Genomic DNA, 10,674 nt, shown 5'->3' on the forward strand with positions numbered 1-10,674 from the left:
AATAAATACAAATACATGAAAATCATGATGATCCAAACATGATCAGAATATGTTGATTCTGTTGGGAGGTGGGGCACAACAACACTAAGATACTTTAACTCACACCATGTGCAAACAAATTCTCTCCAGAGGGTTCAGTTATATTGGATGGGTTTTGCAGTGAAAAAGATTTGATTCATAAAGGAGGAAAATTAAGATCTGCCAGATCTATTAGACTTATTTTTATTTACAATCTGTAAGCAGCATGAATTGTTTCATTAATAAAACATTTTGTAGCTTGTCATTTGAGGCATATCCTTTGTCAACTGCCTATAAAAAGTGCTGGCACTATCCCCTCACTGCACAACATTCCAGATGCAGCAAATAAATTTCTGGGCTCTAATAAGAATATTTTTCTTTGCCTTTTCCTCCCCAGACTCCCACCTTTGAACAGAGCATAACACTCTCATCTTTCCAAAGCCCCTTTCCTTTCATGTATTCTTATCTCTACAGAGAGAATGAAACACTATGCAAAATCCACTTAGGTAAAGATTTTTCTTATTCCAGTTTACCTCTGAAGGGACTTGAAAGCTGGCAGCAATTTGCCAAAACACAGAGGGGGTGGGGATCAATTTTAATTAGTATTTTTGGCTTTAATGAAAAGTGATTACAGAATTGGCATTTTAGTTAATGCTAGGGAGATTTATGGTAAGGTGATGCTAATTAATTTTCTGTTGAGTTGTGGGCAATGCATAACTGTAATAAAATGGCAGATTTGCTGATATCAGGACTATATCAGCACTTCAGAGCTTCTGAACAAAAGATAGCTAAATGGGTCATAAGGTATATCTACTTTACTTCTCATAAATGTCACATTATTACTTCTTTATAAAAAGGTTCCTGGGAGCCAAACCTTTTGCATTTTTATATTTAGATCAATGCTTTCTACATAATTTGCTCCCCAAATATGTACATTATTTTCTTTATGTCATACAGCATTCTATTTAGAAAATAGAGGTAGACAAAATTTAATGAAAGGTTCATGCTGCCTTTAGAGATTTCATGTTATTATTTGCTTATTGTGCCTCTTATTTGTATTTATAGCATCCATTACAAGAGATGTACCACTGGACAGTAGCACATGAATTTATGCTGTTCTAAATTTAGAAACCCTATGGGAAAGGAACCTTTTTTTCAGTTTGCTCAGGCTTTTGCACAGCAATACTTTAACATGATTTGCATTGCAATACCAATCAACACCAGTGGTGGCAGTTGGTCTACTTAAAAAAAAAAGAACAGGGATATATTATGTTTAATTCATATCAGGTACTTCTCTTGATCTTAGCCAAAAGGCCAAGAAGCGATTAATTCATAACAATATTACTCCACATGAAATGACAGGTGATCCTTAAGTTTGGCAGGGAATTCCATTATATGATGATCAGCCTAACGGCGGTCTATACATAGGTTTCATTCAAAACAGATGAAAATCTATTAGAAACCCTGAGTACAGATTATGTACCCTGTGTTTCCTTATCTTGCTATGAGGATCTGTCCTGAATCTAATAAAATAGAAAGGACATGTTTGATGAAGTTTGGATGTTATGTACAAATAGCAGGGTTTTTCTACTGCTCCTAACAAATAGTAGTAAATACAACTTCCTGTTAGCAAATTCTATAGTTCAGTCACTTAACCCATTATTAACATTTTTTGTAGCTTAAAAGGATAGCCTGTGTTCTTGTAACTGTTTACAATGTACATTTTCACACAAACGTATGTGTATTCATCTGTGACACACTCATGTATGTTCTTAACATAGCCCTTTGCAATGTGAATGATTCCTTGAGATGTTACTAGAGAACTGCTGATTAGGAGTTTTATAGATCTGGATATTACAATTTTTTCATTTTTTAGTACATTTGGTGTAGAGCAGGTGCAGATTCATCAGGGTTGGTTATGGTTGAAAATTAGAAATGCATGGGATTGTGTTGATCTTGAGGTTGGTTCTCAAGGCAGTCATACCAACTTAAAACTTTGAGGAACAGAACTGCATGAAGCATGGAAACACTTGACCAATATGATATTAGGGTATTCTCAAAATGTTTGAATTGTGTGCAGGAGAACTGTATGCAGTACTGTGGGTTTTACAGGGGTTTATACCTTACTTTATTTAATTCAGTAGAAAAATACCAACTTCTGTGGCTTAGATTGCAAGTAAATGACATGGGTCAAACTCCCAGCTGTATATTGGTACAAATAATGCAGTAATTTCTGTTGAATTGTTCAGCCTGCTGTTATATGCTGGCATGATGCACAACAGTCGGATAACATATGAAGTCTTTCTCTCATCTTGCCTGAAGCATAGAAATTGGATACCAAACAGCCGCTGTCCTCTGTCTCATGTGAGCAACTAACACACTCGTGGGAAAGTGAGGAGGTGCTGATTGGACCAGGACCTTTGGCTGACACTGCTTTATTGCCAGAAGTTGGCACAACAGGCTTACACAACCAGCCTTTGCCTAAATGTTGTGATTAATGTCAGTGAAATATTATCTTTAAACTCCATGGTTTTTCAAATATATCCCAGCTGTCCATCTCCATTCCAGCTCACTTGCATCAGTTCTTCTGTTTCTCATTAGCTTTAAGTAAGCAATAGTTTTTGCTTCCAGGTGGTTATTGTTGTTGTTTATCACACTGGCCACAAACTTACACAAAATAGCTGTATTCTTTTCACAAATGGGATAAAAATACAGTCAAGAAATGAAGTACTGCCAGAGAAAGAAACAGAGGATTCTATTATGTAAATAGAACCATCCATTTTTTATAGAGTAACAAAAGATTGTTCAGGAAAAGCTTTCTTATAGAGTTGGGTCTTGATAGGGAAATCAAGGTCGATTCCCCATTCACGATTAGATGCGTGCTCATCACTCCAAATATCCAGGTTTCTAGCAGAACTCCCCACTGCTGATCGTCCAACAAGTATTCACCTCATTTTCAGTGCTCCCCCTGAGCGTGTGTTATTTCAGCGTGTGTTATTTCAGAACCTGGAAGAAAGTGGACCTTTTGAATAAACATGCGCTGAATGTGGAGCAGTGGGGAAGTGGGAGTGTATGTGATTCCAGATTCCTATTTCCTGCTGCTGATAGTGACGTGGAGCCTCCCGTCCAATCAGGCCACAGTGGGCTGTGCACAATGTGTGTGTGTAACCCCCATGCCCTGAATGGATTGGCCCAGAATGGGTTGACCCAGTAAGGGGGTGGAGACTCGGAGCAGCAGAGAGGCTGAAAGAGCTCTTTTGCAGAAGAACAAGGCTACCAGACTCGGACCTTTGATTTGGCAAGCCCCTTTAACACCTTGTTACAGTAATTGCAACATTGCTGGAAACTACTGGGTAGCTGTAGTTGCTGTTTCTTGCTTATGTTGTAAAATGTTGGAGTTTATTGTTTCAGGGTTTTCTTTTGTGGTTGTAATGGGTGAGAGTTCTCCTGGAGACCTTCATCATGTTGCAACCTGTTCATCAAGCCCTTGGAGTCTTCAGGAGCCAGCCAACTTGCAAAGAAGAATTTGGACTTGGCAATATCAGTAGACTGTAAATAGAAGGACTTGAAATGCAACCTGAACAGGACCTTGAATTGTAACGTTAAATGTTGATGTTTTAAAAGTGTTAATTGTAAAGAAAAGTAAACCATTTTGTTGTTTAAAAATTGTTGTTGCAACTCATTCCAAGTACTGCCCCACAGAACCCACAAGCTGAGGTTACATGTGCAGCCTTCTTTTCTTTTTCATTTTCGCACAGAAAACCGACATCTACACATTGATCTGAAGCAACGGGGGCAATACGAGGGAGCAGTAAACCTTGCATTCACTTAAAGTTTAATCCTACTGTGTTCTACTTAAGTTGCATTTCTCCCAACCAAGCAGTAGTGGCTGTATAGCACAGTTGGGTTGAGCATTGAGCTAATGTGCAGAAAGTTGCTAGTTCAAGCCTAGGGAGGGAGGAGGAAGTTTTTATTTTATTTTGGCTCCTTAAAATGCTGGAGAAAGTCAATTCCATTCTGCACCACATTCATGATTTCAGGCATAAATCCCCACGTCTGAACACTTTAACCCTTTTGTCTTTGTGGGGAGGGGGGTGGGGGAGTGTGTGTGTGTCTACCTTGCATTCACTTGAAAACTACTACACAAAGGCATGTGGAAACGGGGCTTTATTTTAATCACCCATTTCGGGTCATTCTGCGCATGCTCGCAGAGACATGGATCCATCATTTTGAAAATTAAAAAAAAAGTTCCCTCCCTAGCACAACGCAGCAGCTAATCAGGATAGCCCCTGAGCGGATTGCGTGTTTGATCCACCGACAGTAGAGACTCCTGCATGGCTGCTGCGTTTCTGGGAATGAGAAGGCAGAAGCTGCAGTGGGGACCGTGAAACCACGCTCAAAAGATCCCGAATCAATCCAAACTGGTTTGTATCTACTTTCACTTTATTTTTGAATTTACAAAATGAAATACTTGTTTTTCATGTCTTCTCAACACTTATCTTTATAGGAAAGTTAGAAAGATTGTGTATCAGCATGGCAAACAGCACAGGGAAAAGAATGGAAAAACAAGGCTATAACTTATGTAACACAGAAGGACTGAAAAGGAATGTAGGAAGACAAAGGCAGCTGACTCAATATGGGTTGTTTTTTTTAAAAAAGGGCTCACCAAGCCTGTTCTTCCATATCACAGGATAGCCATTCTATAGGAAGACAGAGGAAAGGAGAGCAGCTGTTCCATTACCCTCTCTGGCCATCCATTTCCTGGTCCCTCCCCTACTGGATTAAAATGGCTGGCCACTCTGCAGAAGAGGAGAGAAACAGCAAGCCTGCTTCCTGCAGCTTGTTTTTCCCGTTTGGATTAGTCATTTGTGCTTGTTAGTCAACTTGAGCTTTTCTTTTGAAAAAGAGAGGCTATAAATATAATAAATGTATGGAATATAATTCAACATTCACTTTAGTACAACTGCCAATTATCTTTGTGCAAAGGGTAGATCTCAAAAGCAACAGTTTTTTGAGAGACCCAATCCTGGCACATGCTGGAGACCATGTTTCATGGGCTTTACAGTTATTTATTACCGGTAAATACAGTTTTACTTGTCAAAATGTGAGTATATGCTTCCTTGTCCATCGCCTAGACCATTTGTTTACAGTACTGAGCAAAAAAAAAAAGATTCATACCCCCACCCTTTCCTGGCAAAATCTGGCCTGAGGTGGCTAACAGCACAATTATACACACTGCATAAGATACACAAAAATATAAAGCATAAAAACATAAAAACATATGCAACCATTATTAGAAGTTCATTTTCTGATTTCCCCAATATACCCACAAAAAATGTGATACAGGATTGTTGTGGGATTGTGGGCATGGATCAGAAAGTCCCATGGACTCACCCTGTGTCCTGGAGAATAGCAGGATTCCACTAAGGCAGGGTGTGATCTTCAGAGAAAAAACTCTGTCTGTCTGTCTGTCTGTCTGTCTTGGCAACTGACAGTCACTGAGGAGTGACAGTGTAGGTAAAGGAGAGGGAAGCTTGAAAGGATTGTGACATTTATCATTTCTACTTTTTTACAGTTTGCAGAATGTTTGTTCACTTTTTCCTTGGACCATTTGTAAAGCTGTGGAACAACTGAATTATATTAATAAATAACAAACATGTTTGATTATTATTGCTGCAACCAGACATCATTGGCTATTGTCGCACTCTAGTGACCATTTGCAAATGGATTTTCTTGTGTGGGCAAGCCATGTGCACTTGTGCATGAGCACTACAACACAATAGTAAGAGACATCATAGGATAAGGCATGACTGCAGTCTGTGTATTTTAGTTCAACACTGGCAAAAAGGAAGCTCTGGAATAAAACCTGGTTATTTTAAATCAGACATCAAGTGAAGGTCAAAATCAACTGCTCAGTAATATCTCTTGTTTTTACAATGTGAGACAGATTGCTATTACTTATGCCAGCATCTGTTTTGTTCTTATGCTATCCATTGTGGTTCCAGAGGGCTGAGGTTCTGGTCCCAGACTCAGAATGATGGATCTAAACTAAATCCTGCACAACTTCCTGGGGAAATTAGTATCAGTCTCCTGGAGAAATGTGTTTCATAAACTAGGCATATAGTATTCCAGTTATCAGGCTGTTTCTCCATTTTTGTGCCAAGAACTGTAAAGGGAAGTGCAGACTTTTTTTTACTGACCTCTGCTCCATGATAGAGTATGCCTTGACCAAAGGTTTTCTCATTTTCCCAGGAAAGTGGAAGGGACAGGAAGAGACATTATATGAGGTGGGGGAGGTTTCAAGAAGAATGAAGCCAAATGAATTTACCAAATTCTGAAAATGTGGATACTAGAGATTCAGGCAGAAATGCTAGCCAAAATCTTTCATTTATTTTCATGTTTTCCTTGACTATTTTTTTTTTTAGGAAAAAAAGTTTCCTTAAAAGGGAAGCTTTATTGTTAAAGGATATAATAAAAAAACCAAGAAATTTGACAGAATATGACTGTGGAATTCTATGGTTGGAACTTCATATGTGTTATTTGGCTCAGAAAAGTCTGTCATCTGATGGGAGAGCCATGATACACATATAGCACTAAGCAACAGGAATGTCAACTCTCTTCACTGTGCTACTTCAACGATTTTTTAAAAAGTCTTTCTTATAGCTTTTTGAAGCCTTAGTTGGAAAGAAAGATAATTCAGTCTTCACAATGGTAATGTTCTTCGTACATACCCAGTTTGAGAAAACCTAATACAAACCGGTTCAGTAGGCATTTGTGGCTGCTTGGCATGAACTAAACAGACCAAGTTACTACACTTTGACAATTAAACATGTTCAGGGCAAATTGTACAGAGTCTCTACCCAGTCTTGTTCAATTCTTCCCCACGTGTCACATCAGCCTCACTAAAATCTCTTGGACATCTTCTTTTACCATCATGCCTAGGAATAATTACAATTCTTCCTCATACATACCGGTAAGAAATACAGGAGGGAACTTCTGCATCAGGAATCTAGTCTTTTCTTTGCACCCCTCCTTAAGAATTCAAAGTAAGGAACATGCATAATCTGTATAACTTGGCAGAGAAACTCTAAATAGAGTTATAGCCTTCTAACACATTGCACTGTTAAAATGTTTTCAAAACAATTCTTTTTTTAAAAAAACCAGCTATTCCTAAATGTAGGTTATACCAGGTGACATGATCTGTATGAATATGTTGGATTTGCCAACCTCCATGCACATCAAAGTGGATATCTAACTTTTTCTGTATTCAGCAACTCAGTGGAGCTCATACCCTGTCTTGAAGGTGTAATTCCAGGAAATGAAACACAAAGGCACATTACGCACAGCATATTTATAACGAGTTGCAATCATTATAAACAAACTCATTTCCCCTTTTTATTAATGGAAAACTAATTCATTTATAACGATTGCAACTCATTATAAATATGCTGTGCGGAATCCACTAAAGTCTTGCAGGTGTAGTCTATGTTGATTATGCAAATATTTCAGCAGAACTGGATTTACTAATATTGGTATTAGGGGAACCTTAAAATAAATTCTATTAAGAAAGCACCAATTATATACAACTGTAAGGAAAATAAAGGTCTCTATTGACTCAGTTTTGAAATAAAAAAAGGTGGCAGTTTTCTTCCTCAAGGAATCAGATTAGGAAGCTCATAGGAAAAAGAATTAGGAAGCAAGTAGATAACATTTCTTCTTAAAAGATCATAGAGAGCCTAGTGACTGATAAGAATAAAATCAGGGCAATTCAAGATAGATTGTGGAGTTCAAAGGAAAGTTTTAAAAGGTAGTGACTTGACTTGCAAGACAGCTTTCAGATAAACAGAACTCAGCATTAAAAATACCAAAAGTTACACTAAGTAGTTATGCACCAGGGACACTGTATGCCAAAGTCTGCCTTTTGAACATCATAAATTTTGCTAGCGATATAAGTATCCTTAATTTATTGTGTTAATCTCCGACATGTAATCTGTTATCTATACTTGTGGCTCAAAATGTTCCAGTGACTGCATGAATATGTATTTTACAGAACTATGGAACAGTAGCTTAAGACTAAATTTGGGCATCACAACCAAACTGAGCTTTGTTGATGATGGTCATGAACCTATTTAATTGTTGGGCTCGTCCACTCTTTCTCTCATCTTCTTGCACAGTGCCATGGTTGAAGGAAGAAGTATTCATTTAACTCCAATTGGCTGTGACCAATGTTCCTTGTAAGCTGCTTGTGTAACCTCTATCTGTGGGTTCTGTGGGGCAACAACAAATTTTAAAAAACAAAATGGTTTACTTTCTTAACATATAACATCAAACATCAACATTTAACATCACACTTCAAGGTCCTGTTCAGGTTTCATTTCAAGTCCTTCTAGTTACAGTCTTCTGATATTTGCCAAGTCCAATTCTTCCTGCAAGTGGGTTGGCTCCTGAAGACTCCAAGGGCTTGGTGAACAGGATTCAACATGATGAAGGTTTCCAGGAGAACTCTCACCCATTACAAACACAAAAAACTCTGAAACAATAAACTCCAACATTCACAACCTAGCAAAAATAGACAACTACTTTCCCACTAGTTCCCAACTTTGCAGTTACCTTAACAAGGTGTTAAAGGCTTATACAAATCAAGGTCCGAGTCTGGTAGCCTTGTCTCCTCCAAACTACATGAGCTCTGCAGGCTCCTGCTGCTTTGAGTCTCCACCCCTTTCTGGGTCAACCCATTCTGAGCATGGGGGTTACACTTGCATGCATGGTCACCATATTGGTGTCATGCAGATAAGGGGGCGCCCAGCAGGGGGAGCTCCCAGGAACCTCAGTTCCATGCGTGTTTTGGAACTTCTATGCAGCACCAGGAAAGGATTAGAGAATAAGTTGGTAATGACTTCTGCTTACTACTGACCAGTGTTAAATTATTTAACACCTGGTTCCGAAGGGACTCAGTGGTGGGATTCTCTGAACGAGAAAAAAATTAGCTACCAGTTCTACCAAATATTAGCTACTGGTTCTACCGAATAGGTGCGAATAGTCTGAATCCCACTACTGCTCCTGACACTATCCAAGGATAAAAACACAAGGTAAAAGCATAAGAGTTTAGAATTATCTTCAGATGCCTCAGAATGCTTGCCTATTATCCCTATCTGTATACAGACAACTCACATTATACTCCTACCCTAGATGGGGCCTGATTAATCCATAAGAATTAACTCTATTTATTATACATTCATTCCAAGAAAGACACCAAAAAGGAGAAAATGCCCATTTAAAAACCAGTCTGATTGTGTGTGTTAAGTGCCATCAAGTTGCTGATAGAATCTCAAAAAAATCCTGATCAGCCCCAGATGGTGACTGACTACTCCCTCATTGACCCATTACTCATGGAACACTTACCTCAGGCCTTTTAGTGCTTGATGGACTGAAGTGTAACCTGCCTATGTTTATCTGTTTACACATGAGGAGGCAGCCCAGTCCTCCCTTGCAGCTAGTCTCAATGTGCCTCTGTTTCCTGGTCCTCTTAACTCTGCCGTTCTTAAAGGCACAGATCTCATAATACTCAGTAGTTGTGTTACCTGAAATAGTGGGAAGTTTCTCCCTTTTAGTGTGGATAAATTGGCTGGAGCAGACTCTTGGCATTGCAAAAGTCAGGGTAACACGGGGTCTTGATTGCCTATGTATACAGGAGTCAGCTTTTGTATAGAAACACACAGGGGGGTGGATAAAAGTTCAACAATATTTATTAAGGGATTAAAATGGGAGTACACAGGCATACAATAAAACAGCAGAACACACACACAGTCCTAGGATATAGATCTATAATATATATATATAAACCTTTAATGGCATAATTAAAACAGCAGCAATATACCAGAAAAATGGCGACCTCAGTGTAATGATACAATCTCCAGTACAGTTATAACCGTTTGCTGATGACAGAGCACAAAAAGTTAGCCAGCGCTTCCAATACACTTGCAGAACCACAATCCAACATCGTTACCACAATTGATAGATTAATATTATCAATGGGGGGTTTTAACCACGGGTTTAGATCTATAATAGGTAAGGAATACAGAGAGGAGCAAAAAAAAAATTATAGTCACCTGATCCTGGAGTGGAATGGTTCAAGGAACAAAACTGAACACTCTCATACTTAACTCCGTGGAACAGTATCACAGAGAGTTGTCCAGAGATACTGAACTCTGTCTATTGGGAAAGTGTGCTTCTTGTAGAGAAAAATGGACCTCAGGGTTACGCAGAGTGATCCTAAATCTCTCACGCAGAGTGATCCTAGATAAAAGGGATTTCCTGTCCTTCCTGGGAAGGACAAGAGACAGACATAAACATTAATGGCCAGACTGTTGGCCATGCTGACAGAGGCTGATGGGAATTGTAGTTCCTGAACATCTGGAGAGCCGCAGGTTCCCTACCCCTGGTCTAAATACATCAACCTGATATGCTCAGGGTAGTTAGCCCCAGAGATTACAGCTATGAAACAATGATAATATAAAGTATGGCAGTCATTAAAAGGAAGAAATATTAAATAGTCCAATACAGGGCAGGTACACACATTAATACATCCTTTGTTTTCTCCAGTGCATATGGTCCAGAACTGGAGATGGGAACTCTCTCCACACAAAATCCTTTATG

At 38.9% G+C, this 10,674-nt stretch overlaps 1 pseudogene; it reads right to left on the reverse strand.

The window, feature by feature from the left end:
* Nucleotides 1-1,184: 1,184 nt before the first annotated feature.
* Nucleotides 1,185-1,344, reverse strand: LOC125432252 (annotated as a pseudogene).
* Nucleotides 1,345-10,674: the final 9,330 nt, after the last annotated feature.

The sequence above is a fragment of the Sphaerodactylus townsendi genome, linkage group LG04 (genome assembly GCF_021028975.2).
Source record: "Sphaerodactylus townsendi isolate TG3544 linkage group LG04, MPM_Stown_v2.3, whole genome shotgun sequence".
NCBI lineage: Eukaryota > Metazoa > Chordata > Lepidosauria > Squamata > Sphaerodactylidae > Sphaerodactylus > Sphaerodactylus townsendi.